The following is a 15999-nucleotide window of genomic DNA, read 5'->3' as shown; positions in this document are numbered from 1 at the left end:
TTACGTTTATTGATTTTCGTATGTTGAACCAGCCTTGCATCCCAGGGATGAAGCCCACTTGATCATGGTGGATAAGCTTTTTGATGTGTTGCTGGATTCGGTTTGCCAGTATTTTACTGAGGATTTTTAAATCAATGTTCATCAAGGATATTGGTCTAAAATTCTCTTTTTTTGTTGTGTCTCTGCCAGGCTTTGGTATCAGGATGATGTTGGCCTCATAAAATGAGTTATGGAGGATTCCCTCTTTTTCTATTGATTGGAATAGTTTCAGAAGGAATGGTACCAGCTCCTCCTTGTACCTCTGGTAGAATTCGACTGTGAACCCATCTGGTCCTGGACTTTTTTTGGTTGGTAAGCTGTTAATTATTGCCTCAATTTCAGAGCCTGTTATTGGTCTATTCAGAGATCCAACTTCTTCCTGGTTTGGTCTTGGGAGAGTGTATGTGTCGAAGAATTTATCCATTTCTTCTAGATTTTCTAGTTTATTTGCATAGAGGTGTTTATAGTATTCTCTGATGGTAGTTTGTATTTCTGTGGGATCGATGGTGATATCCCCTTTATCATTTTTTATTGTATCTATTTGATTCTTCTCTTTTCTTCTTTATTAGTCTTGCTAGCGGTCTATCAATTTTGTTGATCTTTTCAAAAAATCAGCTCTTGGATTCATTGATTTTTTGAAGGGTTTTTTGTTTCTCTATTTCCTTCAGTTGTGCTCTGATCTTAGTTATTTCTTGCCTTCTACTAGCTTTTGAATGTGTTTGCTCTTGCTTCTCTAGTTCTTTTAATTGTGATGTTAGGGTGTCAATTTTAGATCTTTCCTGCTTTCTCTTGTGGGCATTTAGTGCTATAAATTTCCCTCTACACACTGCTTTGAATGTGTCCCAGAGATTCTGGTATGTTGTGTCTTTGTTCTCGTTGGTTTCAACAAACATCTTTATTTCTGCCTTCATTTTGTTATGTACCCAGTAGTCATTCAGGATTAAAGACTTACATGTTAGACCTAAAACCATAAAAACCCTAGAAGAAAACCTAGGCAATACCATTCAAGACATGGGCATGGGCAAGGACTTCATTTCTAAAACACCAAAAGCAATGGCAACAAAAGCCAAAATTGACAAATGGGATCTAATTAAACTAAACAGCTTCTGCACAGCAAAAGAAAGCACCATCAGAGTGAACAGGCAACCTACAGAATGGGAGAAAATTTTGCAACCTACTCATCTGACAAAGGGCTAGTATCCAGAATCTACAATGAACTCAAACAAATTTACAAGAAAAAACCAACCCCAACAAAAAGTGGGCGAAGGATATGATCAGACACTTCTCAAAAGAAGACATTTATGCAGCCAAAAAAACATGAAAAAATGCTCGTCATCACTGGCCATCAGAGAAATGCAAATGAAAACCACAATGAGATACCATCTCACACCAGTTAGAATGGCGATCATTAAAAAGTCCGGGAACAACAGGTGCTGGAGAGGATGTGGAGAAATAGGAACACTTTTACACCGTTGGTGGGACTGTAAACTAGTTCAACCATTGTGGAAGTCAGTATGGTGATTCCTCAGGGATCTAGAACTAGAAATACCATTTGACCCAGCCATCCCATTACTGGGTATATACCCAAAGGATTATAAATCATGCTACTGTAAAGACACATGCACACATATGTTTATTGCGGCACTATTCACAATAGCAAAGACTTGGAACCAACCCAAATGTCCAACAATGATAGACTGGATTAAGAAAATGTGGCACATATACACCATGGAATACTATGCAGCCATAAAAAATAATGAGTTCATGTCCTTTGTAGGGGCATGGATGAAACTGCAAACCATCATTCTCAGCAAACTATCGCAAGGACAAAAAACCAAACACCACATGTTCTCGATCATAGGTGGGAATTGAACAATGAGAATACATGGACACAGGAAGGGGAACATCACACTCTGGGGACTGTTGGGTGGGAGGGGGGAGAGATAGCATTAGGAGATATACCTAATGCTAAATGACGAGTTAATGGGTGCAGCACACCAGCATGGCACATGTATACATATGTAACAAACCTGCACATCGTGCACATGTACCCTAAAACTTAAAGTGTAAGAATAATAATAATAAAAGAATTATTTATTCCTCAAAAAAATAGCAATCTTAAAGTCTCATGTTATAGGACATTCTTTTAATAGTTTCATGTTGAACAACAGAAAAACTGTTTGGGGAAGATTTGGGAAAGATTCCTGAAACAGCCTCAATCAATGTTAGTTTCAGTTGTTTATAAATGTTACGCAAGAGAATTGGTTACAAGAAAGGAGGCAAATAAATTTAACCCAGCTGTAGTCATTATTCCCCCACCACAACCATTCAATTGCAAGTGTTGAATGTCACAGAAAATAAAACTTAAAGGTCACTTGAAAAAGCAATAAGTGGTTACATCACGGAGAACATAAATAACAAGTTTTCATTTTGGCGTTGGATAAAATTTCAGTAAAAGCAGGCTGATTGGATTAAAAATGCTATACTTGGAACTAGTTAGAAATTAACTTGATGTGTGTGATGGTTAATATTGAGTGTCAACTTGATTGGATTGAAGGATGCAAAGCATTGTTCCTGGGTGTGTCTGTGAGTGTGTTGCCAAAGGAGATTAACATTTGAGTCCATGACTGGGACACGCAGACCCACTCTCAATCTGGGTGGGTACCATCTAATCAGCTGCCGGTGCAATAGAATAAAGCAGGCAGAAGTTGGGAAGAGCAGACTTGCTGAGTCTTCTGGCTTTCGTCTTTCTCCCACGCTGGATGCTTTCCGCTCTCAAACATCAGACTCCATGTTCTTCAGCTTTTGGACTCTTGGGCCACAAGCAGGTGGGAGTTGGGAGCACTAAAGTGTCTTATGAGGTTAAGATAGTATTATTCTCAATCTGATAACTTGCATCAAAAACTTGACATCTGCTATAAGTACAATGGAGTATTTTGTGTCCAATTCTATGACTTTTAAAAAATTAATTTGAGGCATTTGTGTAATTTTATAATTCAGATTAATTCTGTCTTATCTTTTTTGAGCCCTATTTTCAAATAAGGAATATTTGAGAAACCAATTGTTTATTTCAAAATGAGTATTTTATGAAATAAGGGTAAAGCATCATGTTTTTAGTGAAGAGAAACCTGTCACTGAGATAACAATTGGTTTGAATCTTCCTTACTTCATTTTTACATGAAATCTCCATGCTTATGCTAGAGCCACAAGCTTGCTGAATTTCTTTGTGCACAATTTTACAGTTATTACCTTCATTTTAAGAGAGCCATATTAGAAATTCAACTGCATTATTTACTTTACCAGGGAGCCTTTCTCGGGAACATAAATATTAGGTGTAAAGAACATGTGGATCACAGCACCCAGGTAGAAGGCGGCTCAGGCAAGATCTTTAGGAAAATTGCCTTTAGAAGTTAATGGAAAAAGCATTAACTTCTAGAATCATAACTTTAAAAAAAAGCATGAGAAATTAAAACATTCTAATTGTATCATAAAATGATGTCACATGTCTATCTATCTATCTATATCTATCTATCTATCTATATCTATCTATATCTATCTATCTCTATATATCTATCTATATAGCTATCTATATATATCCATATATCTATCTATATCTATGTATCTATATATCTATTTATATCTCTATCTATCTATCTATCTATCTATCTATCTATCTATCTATCTATCTATCTGGTTTCCATAATAAGAAAGCCTTCACCAATTTTGGTAAATGAAAGTGGCATTTTATAAGCTTTAGGTAAGAAAAGCAGTTATGTGAAGTTTTGTCTGCCAGTAACTATTGCCAAATTAGCCAGTCTTATTTAAGCTACTTTACATCTTAAATAATTTTAGGGATGTATCTGTTTTGAAAGCATGAGTCTAGTTTATGCAAGACTGAATGATAAGAATTCAAATTCAAAGCTGAATGTTCTTTGTGGTTTACTGTCCTCTGCAAAGAATTTGTCTCCATTTAAAATGGAGGAGTGGAGAGGGGCAGGATACCACTTCCTCAGTCACAAAGGGTTTTTACCGTGTTCCTTATGTCTCTTGTTATCGTGGATCTATTCCTGTAAAACTTGTAGTCATTATTATCTAAAAAAAGCCTTTGAGGCCTAACTGCTGACATATAATCAAAGTAGAATTATTATGTATCTTGGTATAATCCACTGTAATCAAAGTTGTATACTCTCTGATTACACGTGCAATTGTTCTACAGTTATGAAACAGTTGCTGGGAATGTTCTTGAGAACCAGTTTTTCCCCTTATCAGTCCTTCATGAAATCTGCTGCTGCATTTGCAGTAAAAATCTTAAAGTCTTTGTTCCCTCAAATACTCATTATCTTCTATATAAAGCTTCATGGGAGGAATTTCTTCTGGAATTAGGTTTTGAGGTCCTAACTTTTCACAACAACAGAGAAGAATGAAAAGTCAGAGATGCTACCAGAGAGAATTAAATAAGAATTCTAAGAGAGAAAAAAATTCTCCTTGACCAACCTTATTTATAATATTTTTATTCCTCACACTGGAAGGTTCGTTTGTTCACCCACAAACATCCCATTTCATCCTGAGGGTTGGAGTAGCATCAGTAATCCGAAGTTCTCACGCTGCACACTCTACTTCCTGGGCTTATGGCAGACATTGTTAGTTGATCTAGGTACTGTTTGTTGCATGACCTCAGAATCTTTTTCAATACAAAGGATTGGCAGCCAATGCCAAGCAGTCACTACAAGATGAAACCCATCTGTAACCTTTAGGTTAGAAAGCATGACTAAAAATTCCCCTTTTAAACACTTTGGTAGATGTTTGTGTGAAGACATTGAAACCTTATCAGATTTGCAGAAGACATCACAATGTGAAGGTTGACTTGTGAGAGCAGCTTAGTGTTATGCAAAGAACATGATCTGGGTACAAGCTCAGACTTTGACTCCCAGGATGATACTGTGCAAATCACCTTCCATTTTTTCCCTTTGTAAAATTAATACCTTAATGTACCACTTGGATCTGCAATTAGGATCTAATTTAATAATTGGGTGTGAAAACCATTTATAAAGTGTCCATTGATAGACACTTGGAAGCCAACGTTATTTTTATGTTTCTTGGAAAACTGCGAGACAAGCACATTTTTTACTCATCTATTGTCTTACCCTGTTTGGGCTGCCATAACAAAATACTGTAGATTACATAGTTTAAATGACAGAAAATTATTTTCTCATAGTCCTGGAAGCTGGAAAGTCAAAGATCAGGATCTGGCAGCTTCAGTCTCTAGTGAGAATTCTATCTGGCCTGCAGATGGTCGCCTTCTTACCGTGTCCTCACGTCATGGGGAGAGAGCAAGAAAATTTCTCTGTCTCATCTTTTAAGGAAACTAACTCTACTGGATCAGGATAGATCCTTATGTATCACTTTATTTAACCTTAGTTTTATAAAGGACTTATCTCCAAATACAGTCACTGTCACATAGGGGTTAGGAATTCAACCTATGAATTTGGGAGGGGCATATTTAATGCATAACAACTGTGTGTCTTGAACTCCTGGCTTAGAAGGGCTGGCAGTCATGTCAGCAAATCTGAACCCAGGCACAGAGGAGCAGCATTTATTTTTATTATACCAGGGAGATGTAGGGAGTTCTGGCCCAAGAGGAGCCAGGCTGATTAGTGTAGTTCTTAATAATACTAGGGGGCACCATATTAGATTCTGAGCCAAGTGGTGCCAAGAGATTGAGTTTAGCTAAAGGGTCAAGAAAAAGAAGTGAGATCCAGCTTTGAGGTCTGGCTGAGGACACATAGAGATCAGGCCCTGGCTTACTTCCTCACTGAGACCCTCTAAGAAATCCCACAGTGGAAGGCTACAAAGCCTAGAGGGACCCATCCCAAGGATAGTGAAGCCCCAGAATGTAGCAGACATCATGAGACACGAAGGGTAGATATGAGTAATATTGTTATTTGCTCATTATCTAGGCAGGGCTACAGTCAAACAGACCACTCACCCCTAATAGGCAACTGAAGTGGTTTAGCCGTCAGATCCAAAGAGCTGGAAATTTTCCCTTCTTTTCCAGTCCCCTGTCCCTCGCCTTCCCTGTCTGCTTTCTCCATCTTTTTCCTTCTCTTCTTCCCGCTACTTCTCCTCTTCTCATGCTTTTTCTTCTTCTCCTTCTTCAGAATATATTAGCAGAATAGAAGACTTTATTTTCTCCCAGGCCTTAACTAAATGAATAGATTCTTTTTATACAGTAGTGAATAAAACATTCAAAATGCCAAGAGATAGTTATTAGTCAAGTTTCTGAATAAAGTTGCTTCATTTTCTACTCAAGAAAAACTGAGGTAACAGATATTACCTGTACTGGTTTCTCAGCCCTGACAGGTGAGATCTTACTTTATGTATTTCAAGAATGAACAAAAACCCTTCTTAGGAAGGAGATACTCAAAGAGAGTCATCCATGGTCAGACTCTGCAACACAACCTGGTCACTTTTTCTTTCCCCTTGAGGTGAGCTGTCTCTTTATAAGCAAAATGGATAACTGAAAATGAGGACTTCATGCCCTACTTTCCTGTTCTCATCTTGGGCAATGACAGGCCAGCTTCCTTTACTCTCTGCCAGATTTACAAAGTCACATGCATGGAAGGTCAATTACCCAACAAAAAGGAAGCTATAAAGCATCTTACGCTTTTGTTCTCTTTCTCTTGATTTAATTTATGTAAGTTAGCTTGTGGGAATAGACCAGGTTAAGCTTACCACATCAGTCTTCCTGAAGAGTGAGCACTCACAGCATGTGTCCACAGGTTGCCCAGGGTGGGACAGTCTCTGTGTGCCTTATGGGATTAGGCAGGGGTCTCTTTGAATGGAACACAAGAGCCCATTCTGAAAATGAAATCTCACATAGGATCTCAATGTGAAGAGCAGATGGGGATGCTGTATCCAGAGAGAGGAGAGAGATGACTTTAGGGAGAGTTGGTGTACCCTCTGAGAGGCACACTTTGAGAACTACTTTCTCTGCGCAAGTTTTCATCAGCAGACTCACTTATTGGATTCTATGCAGGATGGTGGAACAAGAGGAGAGCCTAGATGTTATAGGACAGATTTTAACTCAGTGTAGAAAACAAAAGAAACAAATAGAAACATCCTTGTTCAGAGCCATGTAACAATGTAGTAGGTTCTTTCACAAAGCAGCAAAATTCCTGACACTATAGCATTGAAGAAGGGCTGGTTGACACTCTTTAGAGATAGAAGTATAGAACTTTCCTCATCAGCTGAGACTGGTTCAGATGGCATCTGGCTGTTCATTATAATATTCATAAGTTTTCTGGTGATATTTGACATCTTAGCAGTGTGCAGAGCCCACAGGCAGCTGAAATATAATGAATTGCTTGAGGAAAATATTGAGTGTATAGAGTATACGATTATAGGAATTATGACTATAGATGCCAGTTCTGGCCAGCTTACCAATACCAACACACAAAGGCTGCTGGCTGTCAGTGAGGGCCACCTCAGCTTTTCAGCATTAACATTTTAGGTCAGTCCAATTTTTATATATTCAGTAAGAGCAAGGGTGAGAAGAACAGTACTCCTAGGTACTCATACTTGGTATGCAACATTGGTATGGGAAACAGTCACAGAAAGAAGCACTTAACTACAGGGAGTAGATCCCAAAGCTTCTGTGGCCAGAAGTCCGTACCATTGTTCTGTCCTCCCACATTTGAAAGTTGGTTATTTACTATATGTAAATAACCAAAATGATCCTTGACACAGAGTAGACTCATAGACTCTGGGGTGCCCACTTGACCACTGCAACGGTGCTGGATGTGTGGTCCGAAGCATGGCTTTCACAGCCAAACACACTATTGTGCCTGTGTGTGTATGTGAATGTGGGCAGGAAACATGGCACTTCTAGATAACCGCTCATGCATGTTCCTTTTTAGCGTCAGATACAAGTATTTATAATTTAATTTGAGGAAAAAGCTTAATACAACTTCAGAAATGAAAGTGAGAGTCAATTTCATGTGTTAGAAAATGAAAGAAGGCCTGTTTCCATTTTGCTGCAGTTTTTCTCTTTTTTTTTTTCTCTCAACACTTTAACTTTGGAATGAAGCAATTCAAATTATGTTCCCTAATGGTCTTTGGCATGAATTTTACAAATCGAAGAAACAGAGCAAAACAGAAGAGAGAAGCTACCATTGGTATAATGGATTTCATTTTTCTTCTTTCTTTTTTAGTCTGTTGTTTTTGAAGTGGATTCCCACAGGTATAGAATTTCCTTCATGAAAGTTGAAATGAAACAAGAGCTCTTCACAGAGAGAAGGCCGTGTGATACCAAACATGCTTTCTATTTCATCTCCATAATGAGAATGGATATTTGGTGATATCGCTCTGAGGAATTTGGCTCAGGTCCGACTTACAGTGGGTCCAGCAGGTACCTGGACACATCCTATGGTCATATCCCCGGTGCCAGAATGCGTAATTGACATAGACATATTTAGCAGCTGGCAGAAGCCCCACATTGGCTGACTGGTAGAGTTAGGGCTACTATGGTGGGAGAGGCCAAATGGAAGCCATTGGGGCTGCCTCTACCTAGAAAAATAGTACGTCAAATACAATATCACATCCATAAGGGATTGCGGAGATTAGCGCCGCCATTAAGGACTTGAAAGACTCAGGGGTGGTGATTCACACCACATCCCCATTCAACTCTGCCATTTGGCCTGTGCAAAAAACAAATGGATCTTGGAGAATGATAGTGGATTTATCATAAGCTTAACCAAGTGGTGACTCCAATTGCAGCTGCTGTACCAGATATGGTTTCATTGCTTGGGCAAATTAACATATCTCCTGGTAGCTGGTATGCAGCCATTGACTTAGCAAATGCCTTTTTCTCCATTCCTGTCCATAAGCATAAGCAATGTGCCTTCAGCTGGCAAGGCCAGCAATATACCTTTACTGTCCTACCTCAGGTGTATATCAACTCTTTTTGTGTCATAATCTTATTCGGAGAGACCTTGATCACTTTTCACTTCTGCAGGATATCACACTGGTCCATTACATTGATGACATTATGCTGATTAGATCCAGTGAGCAAGAAGTAGCAAATACACTGGACTTATTGGTGAGACATTTGTATGCCAGAGGATGGGAAATAAATCCAACTAAAAATCAGGAACTTTCTACCTCAGTAAAATTTCTAGGGGTCCAGTGGTGTGGGGCCTGTAGAGATATTCCTTCTGAGGTGAAAGATAAGTTGCTGCATTTGGCCCCTCCTATAACCAAGAAAGAGGCACAACACCTAGTGGGCCTATTTGGATATTGGAGGCAACACATTCCTCATTTGGGTGTGTTATTCCAGCCCATTTATCAACTGACCCAAAAGGCTGCCAGTTTTGAGTGGGGTCCAGAACAACAGAAGGCTCTGCAACAGGTCCAGGCTGCTGTGCAAGCTGCTCTGCCACTTGGGCCATATGACCCAGCAAATCCAGTGATGCTTGAAGTGTGAGTGGCAGATGGGGATCCTGTTTGGAGCCTTTGGCAGGCCCTCATAGGTGAATCATAGCAGAAGCCTCTAGGATTTTGGAGCAAGGCTCTTCCATCTTCTGCAGATAACTACTCTCCTTTTGAGAGACAGATCTTGGCCTGTTACTGGGCTTTGGTGGAAACTGAATGTTTGAATATGGGTCATCAAGTCACCATGCGACCTGAACTGCCTATCATGAACTGGGTGCTTTCCGACCCATCTAGCCATAAAGTGGGTCATGCACAGCAGCATTCCATCATCAAGTAGAAGTGGTATATACATGATCAGGCTCGAGCAGGTCCTGCAGGCACAAGTAACTTACATGAGGAAGTGGTTCAAATGCCCATGTCTCCACTCCTTCTACCCTGCCTTCTCTCCCTCAGCCTGCACCAATGGCCTCATGGAGAGTTCCCTATGATCAGTCAACAGAGGAAGATAGGACTAGGGCCTGGTTCACAGATGGTTCTGCATGATATGCAGGCACCACCCGAAAGTGGACAGCTGCAGCACTACAGCCTCTTTCTAGGACATTCATGAAGGACAGCAGTGAAGGGAAATCTTCCCTGTGGGCAGAACTTTGAGCAGTGCATGTGGTTGTGCACTTTGCACGGAAGGAGAAATGGCCAGATATGTGATTATGTACTGACTCATGGGCTATAGCTAATGGTTTGGCCAGATGGTCAGGGACTTGAAAGAAGCATGATTGGAAAATTGGGGACAAAGAAATTTGGGGAACAGGTATGTGGATGGACCTCTCTGAGTGGTCAAAAACTGTGAAGATATTTGTATTCCATGTGAGGGTGCACCAACAGGTGACCTCAGCAGAGGAGGATTTTAATAATCAAGTGGATAGGATGACCCATTCTGTGGACACCACTCAGCCTCTTTCCCCAGCCACCCCCGTCATCACCCAATGGGCCCCTGAGCAAAGTGGCCATGGTAGCAGGGATGGAGGATACTCATGGGCTCAGCAACATGGACTTCCACTCACCAAGCCTGACCTAGCTACAGCCACTTCTCAGTGCCCAATTTGCCAACAGCAGAGACCAACACTGAGCCCTCGATATGGCACCATTCCCTGGGGTGATCAGCCAGCTACCCGGTGGCAGGTTGATTATATTAGACCTCTTCCATCATAGAAAGGGCAGAGGTTTGTCCCCACTAGAATAGACACTTACTTCAGATATGGGTTTGCCTATCCTGCAGGCAATGATTCTGCCAAGAGTACCATCTGTGGACTCATGAATGCCTTATCCACCGTCACAGTATGCCATATAACATTGCCTCTAACCAAGGCCCTCACTTTACAGCTAAAGAAGTGTGGCAGTGAGTTCACGCTCATGTAATTCACTGGTCTTACCATGTTCCCCATCATCCTGAAGCAGCTGGATTGATAGAATGGTGGAATAGCCTTTTGAAGTCACAATTACAGTGCCAACTAAGTGACAATACTTTGCAAGGCTGGGGCAAAGTTCTCCAGAATGCCATGTATGCTCTGAGTCAGCATCCAATATATGGTACTGTTTCTCCCATAGCCAGAATTCACAGGTCCAAGAATCAAGAGGTGGAAGTGGAAGTGATCCACTAGCAAAATTTTTGCTTACTGTTCCCATGACATTACATTCTGCTGGCATAGAGGTCTTAGTTCTAGAGGGAGGAACGCTGCCACCAGGAGACACAACAATGATTCCATTAAGCTGGAAGTCAAGATTGCCACCTGGACACTTTCAGTTCCTCCTACCTTTAAGTTAACAGGCTAAAAAGGGGGTTAGTGTTGGCTGGGGTGATTGACCCAGACTAACAAGATGAAATCAGTCCACTACTCCACAACGGAGGTAAGGAAGAGTATGCATGGAATACAGGAGATCCATTAGGGCATCTCTTAGTATTACCATGCCCTGTGATGAAAGTAAATGGGAAATTACAACAGCCCAATCCAGGCAGGACTCCACATAGCCCAGACCCTTCAGGAATGAAGGTTTGGATCATTCCACCAGGAAAAAAAACACGACCTGCTGAGGTGCTTGCTGAAGGCAAAGGAAATACAGAATGGGTAGTAGAAGAAGGTAGTCATCAATACCAGCTACAACCACATGACTAGCTGCAGGAACAGGGACTGTAATGGTCATGAGTATTTCCTCTTTTGTTAAAAACATGTTTGTGCATGTATATACTTGCACTAAGAAAATATCTTCATTTTATTTCCTTTTTCCTTTATCATGTGACAATAAGATTTATTGACTTCATATCAGCATTTAAGTATTGTTAACTTTATGTAATAGTATTTGGGTTGGGGATTGGTGCGTTTCTGGTTGTACAAGGGATAGTTGTATTATGTTAGGCATAATTATGACATTATAGTTGTCTTTATTTGAAGATTATGTATGATCTCAGAAGATGTGTATGGATTCAAGTTGACAAGGGGTAGGCTTGTGATGGTTAATACTGAGTGTCAACTTGATTAGATTGAAGGATGCAAAGTATTAATCCTGGGTGTATCTGTGAGAGTGTTGCCAAAGGAGATTAACATTTGAGTCAGTGGGCTGGGGAAGGCAGACTCACCCTTAGTCTGGATGGTTACTGTCTAATCAACTGCCAGCAAATATAAAGCAGACAGAAAAATGTGAAAAGGTTAGACTGGCCTAGCCTCCCAGCCTACATCTTCCTCCCATGCTGGATACTTCAAACATCAGATTCCGCGTTCTTCAGTTTTGGAATTCAGGCTAGTTCTCCTTGCTCCTCAGCCTGCAGATGCCCTATTATGGGACCTTGTGATTGTATGAGTTAATAATAAACTCATGTATATATGTGTGTGTGTGTGTGTGTGTGTGTGTACATGTATATATATATATATATATATATATATATATATATATATATTCCATTTTGTCCCTCTAAGGAACTCTAACATATCATAGATGGAGACTAATAGGGCAAAGTCCATCTCAGGCAAAAAGAAAAGGAAGACAAAAAGTGAACTACAAGAGAATTTGCTTTTCCTAGTGCCCCTTGCCATACACAGCTGGTAATTCATCAAACACCATGTCTGCCCTTTCAGAGGCTTTGGTGAGGGGCCCATGTGGGGACAAGGCTGAGCTGAGCTCATTGTAACACAAGACACCAGAGCAGCTCGGGAGGAGTGTTCAGATTCAAAGCCAGTCCTGCAGCCTGATTCAGGGTGCTAGATGTTTGGGCCTAAGAAATTGTGCTTCACTCCATGACCGTGAGCGCATTGTGGAGATGGGGAAAGGGAGGACCTTCACTGCTAGATTTGGTGTCTTTAAACCATCTTGCATTTTCAGGACATCTTGAACTCATTTCTGGCAGCCTCCTACCATTCTATCCAATGAGATAGTTCTGTTGCCTTGGCGGCTAGTCTGAGAGCTGCAGATAGCTTTCCAAATGCCTTTATCCCTTCCATCCACTTCTCCCATCCTCCTGCCTGCCCCAGGCCCAGGCCTTGCCTCTGGGCAATGGTAACACCTCCTCATGGGTCTCTCTACCTTGCTCAAATCTATGTTTCATCCTGGAGCCAAACTGTCCTACAGATAAAGCCCCATATTCTTTCGAGGTCTCATAAAATAAGAGCTAGAAATTAAAAAAAAAATTAAGTCCTAGAAATAAAAATAAAAATAAAATGCGTGTCTTGTATTTTATTTGACACAAATAAAATACAGGACATGCAGTTAAATTTAAATTGTAGATAAATAAGGATTTTTTTTTTAGTATAAGTATATCCCAAGTATTACATGGGACACATATATTAAAAATTTATTTTTTTATCTGAAAATAAATTAACTGGGCATTCTGTATTTTTATGTGCTAAATCTGGCAAATCAGGGCCCTGCATATTCTAGCCCAACCTAATTTTTTCCCTCTTTGCACACTACAGGTTCACTCTGTTACTTAGCTGCTTGCAATCCCCCCAGTAGGCTGCTCAGCCTGGGCTCCCCAGAGCAGACCCTGTGAAGGACTGGAGTGCAAGTACTTTATTTGGGAAGCACGGAAAACACTGGTAGGAAGTGGTGACGTGACATAGGAAGAGAAAGTCAGAACTCACAGTGGGTGGCTGTGGGGAAACAGTGGGAAACAGTGGGAAATCCTGTGGGGAAACAGTGGGAAACATAAAACTCACTCAGAATTTTCCCACATGTGGGGAAAAGGACCTGGGCATTTACAAATCAACTATACCAGGCAGGGGTTGAGGGCTATTCTTAGGGTGTCATTTCTCTCATGCATTTTACCAGCATTTCACAGGAGAAGGAAAGTGGCCTCTGCCACCTGGGGAAAGCCCTCCAGTAGAGAGGCAGATGCAGGCAGGTGGAAGTGCACTGCTGGAGAACAAGGAAGATTTCAGGCTCCAGGGGACATGGGAAAGTTCGCCACAGGCCTGCTACACATGTATTGCCTTTCCTCTTGTAGGTGGTTTTTCTTTGCCACTCCCTATTTCTTCAGACTCCTCCCACCTCATCCCTCACTGCCCTTTCTTCTACTCATTCTACTCAGCTTAGATGTCACTTCTAGAGGAATACCTCTCCCCACCTCCACAACTACCCACCATACTTCTGAAACTCAGGTACTCCCCATATCATTTTACTAACTTTTATCACAACTCAGTAATTTCCATTGCAATGTTAAAAAAGGGCTTTCAGCCAATTTTGTTATGAGCATATGTCAAAATTTCATTATAACTTTGCTTCCAGGAAAACAAGGTCTGTGATAGAGTAGGGCAACTTAAAGATTCTTTCTTGGTAAGAAATTGTATTGTTACCAAGAATGGTTAGATAATTATTGTTGAAGCAGATACAAAAAGAAAAGAATATTTGTTTAAAGATCACCTTGCTCTTAACGGACAGTCATCCGGGTGGCAAATCACTTAATTTCCCAGAACAAATTTTTATCAATTAAAATTTATAAGGAGATTATTTAAGCATTAATCAGTCCTCAAAAGAATGTCATGAGTTACATTATTCTAGATATATTCTTGATCAGATCAGGTTTGGAATGACTTGCTCTTTTTCAAATAGAAATTACATGTTTTCTTCTATTTTGCCTCCCTCTAACTCCTTGAGTTTGATGATCGTATCTGGTTCTCTGCCATATGCCCAGTAACTCCAGCAATTGCAGAGCCTCAGTACACAACTCAGTGGGGACTCAATAGATATATGTTGAATAAATAAGTATTTAGGAGTACAGATACTGCCAATGAAGTACCACTTTGGCCATATAACCTTGAATTTTGTGGCTCAGCCCTTATTAAAAATGTATTTCTAAGAAATTTCACCAGGGACTTCCAACTTCTAGTCCAACATGTAAAGAACTTAAAAGTTGCTACTTTGTCCTGACAACAACGAAAACCTAAACAAACTGAAAAAATCAGCAACTCTTCTTAGACCAATCAGAGAAGTGAGGTCACAGGGCAGATTGCTGCTCTCAGAATTGGGGAGAGAGAGAGGCAGATGTAGAGAATCACAACACACCGAAGCAGAAACCCCTGAGCAGAAACCGCCACAGGAACCAGTGCTGGTGTAGAAAAACTTAAGCTGTAATTGATGCATTACTGGAAGCTTGGTGCGGACAAGTCTGACAGAGAAAAACTTCAGGGGCCCCACATTTCTGTGAGTTTTACTTCTAGGAGCTCCACCAGGTTCTCACAGTAAATATTGAAGAAAAGTATCCTCATGGTTTGGCAAGAAGGGAAAAGTAACAATTTTGAGATATGCCAGAACAGTCTGTTCTTAAGAAGAGCTGCCCTTAGGAGAACTAATGTTACCAGAGCCACACTTGCTGAGGTTTTATCAGAGTATAACCTGAGGAAGGGGAAGGGAAAGATGAAACTCCTGTCCCCTCTAAGGTGGGAAAAAACCGAGAAGTACTGGTGAAGTTCATGGTCCAGAGACAGGCTCACCAAAAGAATGAGACCTAATGATAGGACAATAGAACACTTCCCCTCCAACAAATGTCCCACCACTACATCACTAAAGGCCTATTTATGCCCATTCCTTTCACCTAGTATATCATGTCTACCTTTCAACGAAAATTTATAAAGCATACTACAAGGCAAAAGTACACACTTCGGAGAGACTAAACAAGCATCAAAACCACAGTCAGATCTGACAGGAATGTTAGAATTATTCGTCCATATATATTTTAAACTATGATTAGTATACTAAGGGCTTTGATGGAAGAGGTGGACATCATACAAGAACAGATGAATAATGTAATTAGATGAAAATTCTAAGAATAAAAAATGCTTGAGAGCAAAAGAAAAAGCATTAATAGAAATTAATTATTTTCATGATTACATTAGTTAACTGGGCATGGCTAAGGAAAAACTATTCAGAACTTGAGGATACAACAATAGAAACTCAAAAATTGGGGAAAAAAAAAAGACTGATAAAAGAACCCGAAACAATATCCATGGAGAAAAAAGACTGGGGGAAGAAAAAAACCAGAACAGA

This window comes from Pan troglodytes, chromosome 2 (genome assembly GCF_028858775.2).
Source record: "Pan troglodytes isolate AG18354 chromosome 2, NHGRI_mPanTro3-v2.0_pri, whole genome shotgun sequence".
Classification (NCBI taxonomy): Eukaryota; Metazoa; Chordata; class Mammalia; order Primates; family Hominidae; genus Pan; species Pan troglodytes.
The sequence above is the reverse complement of the archived record's forward strand: the minus strand, read 5'-3'. Positions refer to the sequence as shown.